Source organism: Pipra filicauda, unplaced genomic scaffold (assembly GCF_003945595.2).
Source record: "Pipra filicauda isolate LSUMZ 115617 unplaced genomic scaffold, ASM394559v2 scaffold96_size2947999_pilon, whole genome shotgun sequence".
NCBI lineage: Eukaryota > Metazoa > Chordata > Aves > Passeriformes > Pipridae > Pipra > Pipra filicauda.
In genome coordinates this window covers 974,717-982,886 of record NW_024105164.1, presented here as the reverse complement: position 1 = coordinate 982,886, position 8,170 = coordinate 974,717, and positions in this window count along the sequence as shown.

The window sequence follows — 8,170 nt, the reverse complement described above, 5'->3', positions numbered from 1 at the left end:
TCTGACGGGAAAAATAAAGTATTTTTTCCTCAAAAAAAATAGGTGCGTGGCTGTGTTTTGTTTCAATTTGTAGAGGCTAGCCTTCCAAACTGCACTGTCCCAGCTGTGTCTTGAGGTGGTTAAAAATCTTTGGGAGGAGATTTGGAAAAGTATAAGGTGCTCTGAAGAGATACCACCACCGTGGTTATTTACATTGGCAGTTGCAGTGGATATGACCTCTTACCCATTCTGGTAGGTCCTGTGTGTGCTCCAGAGAGGCTGACATAGAGCACTCTCAAATTCAGCCAAGGGAGAAGGAAACAGTGTCCTAACTATGGTTCCCAAGCACAAAGCGAGGCACAGAGAGATTCACTGATGTGTGCAGGGAGGGGCACGGCAGAGACACGGCTCAGGCATCTGGCAAGGGGCAGCCCCAACCAGCTGTGGCCATGAGCATGGAAAGCTCCTGGTAGCATCTCTTCCCTGTGTCTCTCCAAGAATATGATGCCATTACCATAACAATGAGCAAGCCTAACTTTTCATGTTTAAAAGGAACACATAAATCTCCAGACCCCCCCCAAATACAGTCAAGCTCTATTTATGTTATGTATTTATGTATTTATGGTATTTTATGTTACCTATCAGCCAGTTTTAGTGTACCAGTAGAGGTCAGCACTACTCACAACCCTTTGCACCTACAGCCCCTTCTCAGTTCCGTTTTCAAAGGAGGCCAGAAGCAAATCTCCCATTTGTTTTAGTCAGAGAAACTGGGACATAGAAAAATTTCTTTCTTGGTATCAGAGAAAAGACAGAAGCAGAAATCAGGGTTTCCAACACACTTTATGATACTAGACCCTCACACTTGAGTATTTGTTTCAGGCTTTATCACTCTGGTAGATCCTTCTCCCTACAACCTGTAAACAGGGTTTGTAGAGATTTTGCTCATTTTTTTCAGTCTTGTGGAAAGTCCTTAATAAGTGTTATTATTAGCCTAGAGCTGCTGATAACTGACCAGCCTTTAGCACAGGAGGTTGTTGGCTGGAGACTGCCCTGCCCCTGACTCTTACAAAGACAGCCTAGCAGGAGTCACTTAAAAAGAAAAAGCAACATCAGGGAAACAACTATCAGTATTCACAGAGTTTATCAGTAACTAGTGAAAAGGGAGGGGAGAAGCCAGCAGCATCTGATGCTCCAGCTGGTTACAAACCCAAATGAAGTGTCGTGCCATCCCTCCACTGGTCACAGAAGCCCTAATTCAGGGTCTCCAAACCCAAAAGCAAGGAGCCTGGTAGTGTGAGAGCAGTAGAAGTAGGAGGAATTTCAGTTGAGTGCCAGGTCCAGCCCCCATGCTGGGCTTAGTGGCCAGGGGATATGTCAACATGAATATGTTTTGGAGAGAGGTGGCAGAATTCAATGTTTGAGGAACTGAGTAATAAGCCCTGCTCGTGACCGAGTTTCGGAGGTGGAGAATGCCAGGCGTAGCTCACTGCCAGTCAGCCATGCTGCACACATGCCAGGCACCTACACGGGTGGCAGAAGGGGGCCAGCCCCCTGGGGTGCGGTGAGCTAAGGCCCAGCCCTCACTGAGGAGTGCTGAAGGAGGAATGCGAACGCTCAGTTGACAAAACAATGGCTGTTTGGTGATGGGTCTCCAGCCTGAAGTCAGCCAGGCTTTGCTGGGGCATGCCACAGCAAGTTACCAAGAGAGCCCATGTGCCTGGCAGTGACAGGGTTCTACAGCACAGGATGTCCCAGACTCTGGATGGTCCTGTTTCCTGGGCACTGTCATCCACAGAAGATACCAATCATTTCTCTGCTCGTACACTCACCCCTAGGTGCCAGAAGGCACAGCAGCCTAAGAAAGAGCCCCTCAGAGCAACACGCAAAGCAGGAGCTTGAAACTGGCTTTGCTTGTGCTGCCTGAGAAGGGACTGAGAAGCCATCCCAAGCGACCATTTCTAGTGGCTGTGACTACCTTCAGGGTTCTCTTCTGCAAAAAGCATCAGAAATAACAGCAAAGGGGGAGCTCAGAAAAACTCCATATATGTGCATACACACATGGACACACACACCAACATACTGCTGTAATGTGTCAAACCACCCAGGTTGTTCAGACATGTCTGGAGTTCACATAGGGAGCAGGTTTTGAAAGCATGTACAAAGATTTCTGGGACAGACAAAAGGCCAGAGCTTCTTCTCAGTTCCCTATATAATAGACAACTGTTACAGCAGCAAGAGATGGTAAGCTTTCTGAATCCTTTCAGGAATACGGCCTCTTCTGCCTCAAAGACTTTTATCCTATTCAGGCCCAGAAGAGGCCATGCCACCAGCATGCATTCTCTACCATGTAGGTACAACAACAGTGGAAGTCCCATAGCACCAGAGTCTGGTCCCTGAGCTGCTTACTTGGTCACATCGATCAGTAAAGACTGTGAGTTTGCCTTCAATAGAGGCAAGTCATAGTGGAAGGAGACTCGTGACATCCAACCCATGTCTAGATTTTATAAGAACATCAACGGTGGAGGGAAAGTGCACAGTGTGGCACTGAAACAGTCACCTTGGTCACCTCCTCTGTGTGCTGAACACACTGTGTTAAAGGCCTTTGCAGCTCTGATTTCACCAACCTTGTTAGGTTTGGCAGGATTTGTGAGAGAGGGCAGGGAGACCTCTCAGGAAGGAAACCCTCAGGGACTATGTTCATGCTTGCCTGTTCCTTCTTGCACTGGGGAGGAGAAGGAAAGCCTTTGATGTGAATCGCCCAGCCAGGGCCCTGGTGCTTCAATGGAAGGCAGTAGTCTGTGGGCCATGTTTCAGCTACAGAGGTCTTCTGTTCTGAGATATGTAACAGCTTGGTAACCTGCTGAGGAGGTGCTTAGAGTAGAGCAGGAGAGAAGGCTGAAATGGATGGAGATCAGTGCAGAAGTGGGAAATGGAGGCACTGGAGCAGGGAAACAAAATGCAGCAAAGCTCATGGGTGATCTTATTTTTAAACAGAACAGATTGCACTCGCTTTGGCTCTCTTACTAAATAGTCATGATCAGGGAGAGATGTGTCCAAATGGACTATTTAGCATTTGGGCACCAGGGCCTGTGTCCGGCTGCTGTGGTCGGGGTTCTTGCCATGACACAGAACAAGGAACACCAGCAACAGAGTTCTCATGTCTCCTACGTTCTTAGCCTGGTGCCCATGGATTGTTTCTGGATGTGCCTTTGTATACACTTTAGGAGATGAGAGTGCTCAGTTTCTTATCCTGTCCTTCCTCTCTGAGTCATTAAGATTTACTCATTGTACTTTCCCAGTCTGAGTGCCTGGAGGAGCTACCCCTAGATGTGCTGCTGTCCTGGTGAGCAGCTAAACTCAGTGTCATTAACACCTGCCACTCCTGGTGTTTCACACCTAGCCTCTCATTTACTCTCCATTCAGACCTATCTTGGCTTGTCTCTCGTGATTCTCTGCTCCCCCTGCCTCTCCTGGTTGCTGCCAATTGTCTCCAACACTAGGACACTAGCCGTTCAGTGGCTCCTGGGTATCTCTCCCCCTCTGCCCCTTTTGCATGTACTAGTCATCTCCACTTACAAGCAGTTTCCAAACTAGGAGAGAAAAATTAGGTCTGAAAAGGAGCAGAGCAACACTGTAAAAAAAATTGAGATGCCCTGGCCAAAACAAACACCAGGCAGTGGCTTTACTGAAAGAGATAGCTAAATATTGAGATGCACTTGGGACCTAGTGGAACATAACCAGTTGGAAGCCAGATGGAAGGTGAGTACAAGAGCTCTGGCTTAAATAGCAAACCAGATGGAAGGTGAGTACAAGAGCTCTGGTTTAAATAGCTTAGGAATGTTGTGCACCTTGTGGTGTTGTTGGGTGAGCTGTGCAACCGAGTGCTTTTTAATTTTTGTTCTCCTCTTCAGCTGTGTTATTGCCTTCATCTTCAAGATAAAAATCCAAACATTTAGTCTCACTAACTGTTTTGGGTTCTCTTTGATAACACTTGCTACTTAGTGATTCCTTGGTTTTCTTCCTCTGTCTCCCTATTAATGAAACTGAGGAAGTGTGCATCAGAATAGGGGATAGCTGAGATTTCTGAGCCTTTGCACTTTTTCTTTCACCTAATGTGATGCTCTGAGTTGGAAGGTTGTGGTTCAATAGGCCTCTGTTAAGGTCATATAGCACTCTTAGGCATCTAGAAAGGCACAAAAGAAAGGGGAAGTTATGGATGAGACAGAGCTAGTTTCTTATCTCTCCTTCTTCAGAATACAAGCTGTTTGCCCTAATGCTATGTCATGTTCTGCTGTTGTGCAGGGTCCCTTTAGGGAAGGATACTATGAGACTCTGGGTGTACAGCACCCACTGCAAAAAATCTGAATCTGTTCAGGGCTGCCACAACAAATCCTAATGGCAGAAGCTCAGGCCTTGGGAGTGAATAAAAGTTAAATCAGTTTTTAGAAATGGCTGGTGGGGCCACCTGGACTTTGCTCCTGAGAAAGGAGGTGAAATGCCTACGTAATGTTGTGTATGTCAACATTCATGTCTAGGGAGGGCGCTGACCTCTGTAGAGCTGAGTTGGGACAGATAAAACACACTTTAATCCTGTTAACCTCCTGCAGGCACTGAGGCCCTCCAAAGGGAAGCAGAAGGATGGAGTGCCCATTCCTGACTTGCAAATAGGAATACAAACTGCACTTGAGGGAGTCCTGTCCCAGGACCTTGGGCTGAGTGCAGGAGAATCTTGTACTGGGAATCTTGTGTTGCTGCCCCAGCTTAGCTTGGTGCATTTCTTGGTCTGAAGTCCCAGGCTTTGTCCTAAAGGTGTGAGAACATGGGGCAGTTGCAACTGGTGTCTTTCCAGATGTGCTTTCTTAGGGAGGACATGGGAGCTTCTGTTCTCCTTAGCAATCTCCCAAAGTATATCTCCCTAGAAGCTGCTATACAGCATAGCTATGATGTATCCCTGGTCTAGGTCTCTATTCCCAGCTTTCTGATCAGACCTCGCCATTTCTGCTCCCTCTGCATGTGTTATTCTCCTCTCTTCATCTACCTAGACTGTGATAGAAAGGAGCACCTCTGTATTTTTATTGTACATCATATGGTAGGCATAGGTTCTCTTTAATGTTACTAACAGCAGTGAATCAGATTGGTAAATATCTGAGCACGTTTATGATGTCAGCTTTTTCACTCCTGAAGAACTGCCATGGTGGTTTAGTTGCACTAGACACTTTACAGTATAGATTTTATATCTGTGCCTGATTACTTGCTTTACCCAGATAATACCCATGTGTAGATCTGTTGATCCTATAGTTCAACTACTCGTGACTTCTGTCAGAATCAAGCCCATGATATCTCAGCGTAGTTAAATATTGATTTCCTTTTCTCTTAGATTTGCTTGAAGCCTTTCTTATCTTTAACCAGTTATGGATTTAGTGCTACTATGAATTCAGATAATGGACTAAATGATTAACAAAACCTGACAGAGTCAGATTTCTTCTACATAATCTGCAAGTCTTGCAAAAGCCAACTTCCCCAAGGCAAGCAGCACTTTAACCAAGTAAGGGAGGCCAGTCAGCACTAGCTTTGACGTGATGAGCAATCAGGGTGGAAAAAGCATGATGAGATGGTTTTTTGTGCCTAGGGTGGTGAATTTGTATATGCAGCAGTTTCAGCACATGTGTATACATATGTACAGGGTGTGTCTTTTGGAATGGTTTACTGGAGCTTTTGGAAAAGAAGGGATAGGAGGCATCACTCAAGCATCATGTCTGATATTGCCATCTTCTCCATTGATCTCAGAGCTGCTTTTATACAGTGAGCATTGGAATCTGCTTATTGATGCATTCAGTAGAGAAGGCAATAGTATAATCATCATGCAGTTCCTCCTGGACCTATTTCTCATGCACTCTTGCTGGTTCAATTCCCTGAAATACTTAATGAGCTTTATGAAATTTAACATTAGGCAGGATAAAACACCCTGTGTTAAAAAACACTCTGGATCCTCAGGGCAATGAGATAAGAATCCTGAAAAAAGCAGTGGAGAAAGAGATTCGAAAATTTTGTGTCTAGTGATTTTGCAGGCCATGCCTGACTTATCAAGTGGTGGCAAGTTTTGGCCCATTTGAAAAGCTGGACTAGAAGGAATCCTCAGCACCACATTCAAACAGATGTTTTTGTGATGCTGTGGCTCAGGCTGCAGGAAGAAAGGAAGAAGAAAGCAGGGCTTTCGGCACAGAGCAGAACTCATAGTCTTCAGTAACTTCTTATCCACTCTGTGTGCTGGGACACATGCAGGACATGTCTAGTGTGACCAGAACCTGTAAGAAAGGAGCAAAGTTCAAATCACCTGCAAACAAGAATAATGCTTTTCAGCAGGGCTCCTCAAAGCCTCACTTTTTGCTAGGTCTCTTCCCCCATGCCCAGGACAGCATCATGGTCCCTCTTGCTCTGCAAACCCCATAGTGGCAGCCAGGTCAGAGACTCAAGGTGGCAGGGGCTAAGGAGCAACAGCAAAGACCTCAAACCTGCACTAAAACCTGCATGAGATCTGACCCAGGTTGTTCTTTCCTTGCTATCACAATATATCAAAGCGAAGCCTGTAGCATTATTTGTTTAATGCCACTCAGTAAAAGCAACAGGGCTTTGCTAAAGCTTTACACTGGGCTAATGCCTTTGCTGTCTTTCTGTGAAGACCACATCCTTTAATCTGCAATAAAGGCTGACAGTTTACAAGGCAAATGCCCCTTTTTGTGGATGAGCAGCACAAAGCAGTGCTGGCACCCACCAGCCTACAGAGTGGTGGCTGAGAGAAACATAAGTACATAACATCAAGCACTCATCAAGCTTGTTGAGAGTATTCATCTTTTTAACCACAGTCCTGGCCACTGTTTTCTATCCTTGTATTGGCAGAAATCTTCCTCAGCAACAGTATGAGCTAGATAATAGGATTAGTAAATTATACAGCTGAAAAATACTCGTAATTGGGGTGGGACATGAAACAGGCTGACGATCATAAGGCTCTTGAAGAAGCCTAGAAGACTGCTGCTTGAAGAATGGGCTACAGAAAAGCCGGAGCTTACAGCCAGATGCTGTATTTGGCAGATTTGGTTCCTCCCCACATCTGGGGTCTCTGCCTATTTCTTTGCCATCAGGATGAGCTTAGGCACAAGGGGCAGAGAAGTGGATTTTCCATTCCATGAAGTGTGGGAGGAGCAGTACTGTTTCCCAAAATTGGTATCCACCAACTCTGTCTGAGGAGCAGCTGTGCAGCTGAAGGTAACTCTCAAGAGCAAACTGAACTTTTAATTGTCCTCCTTCAGCAAGTTGTTCTCCTGCACCACTGTGCAGACACCATGTGGAGCAGCAAGTTCATGACTCAGAAAATGTTCACCTTTGCTCTCAAGCACACAGGCTCTTTTTTCTCACTCTCCCAGGCACATGACAAGAGAAGATTGTCTCTGCAGCTTGTTGAGGGGTAGTGAGTATTTAGGGTTGAAATACGTTTAAAGATAGAGATGTGCATGCTTGGTGAAACGCTAGGGCAAAAGTCTTCAATGTAGGCAGATTTTCCTTGAAAGAGGAAGTTAAATCACAAAAGAATCATGAACTTAAGTCCATTTCTAACCCACAGAGTGACTGAAGATAACATTCAGCAAACTTGATCCTTGGGTGTACCTATGGCAAAACCTGTCCTTCTGATAGATCTCTAAGGCTACTTCAATACCCCCATAAACTCACCTGCTGACTCCTGTCAGCCCTGTAGAGCAGTGCAGCTTCCTAGGTGTGGGTGTCTTCTGTCTAGTGCATCAACAGCATTGAGTACATCAGCATGCCTGGAGGGAGGCAGCTGTCGGAAGGGGAAGAGATGAGCCTTTGGAGTTTTTATTATTGTTACTGACTGGGTAGCTAGTGGTATGTTTCAGCTTAGCTAAGCTTTAAATTGATCTAGCAAGAGGTGTTGTTAGAAGAAAGCAATGCTGTACAGAACTGCAGAGGGTAGTCAAACCGGAGACAATTAATATGATGACTTGACAGCTCTGCTATAAATCATACTTATAAACCATAAAAGTGAGCTTTTCCTGCATTCACAACATCAAGGAGCTCGGGGAGACAGAGCTGATTTATAAAGACAATAGTGCTTGGGAATGGGAAGACAAAGAGAAGCCTTGACCACAAACCAAAGGAAATAGGATATTCCTGCTTT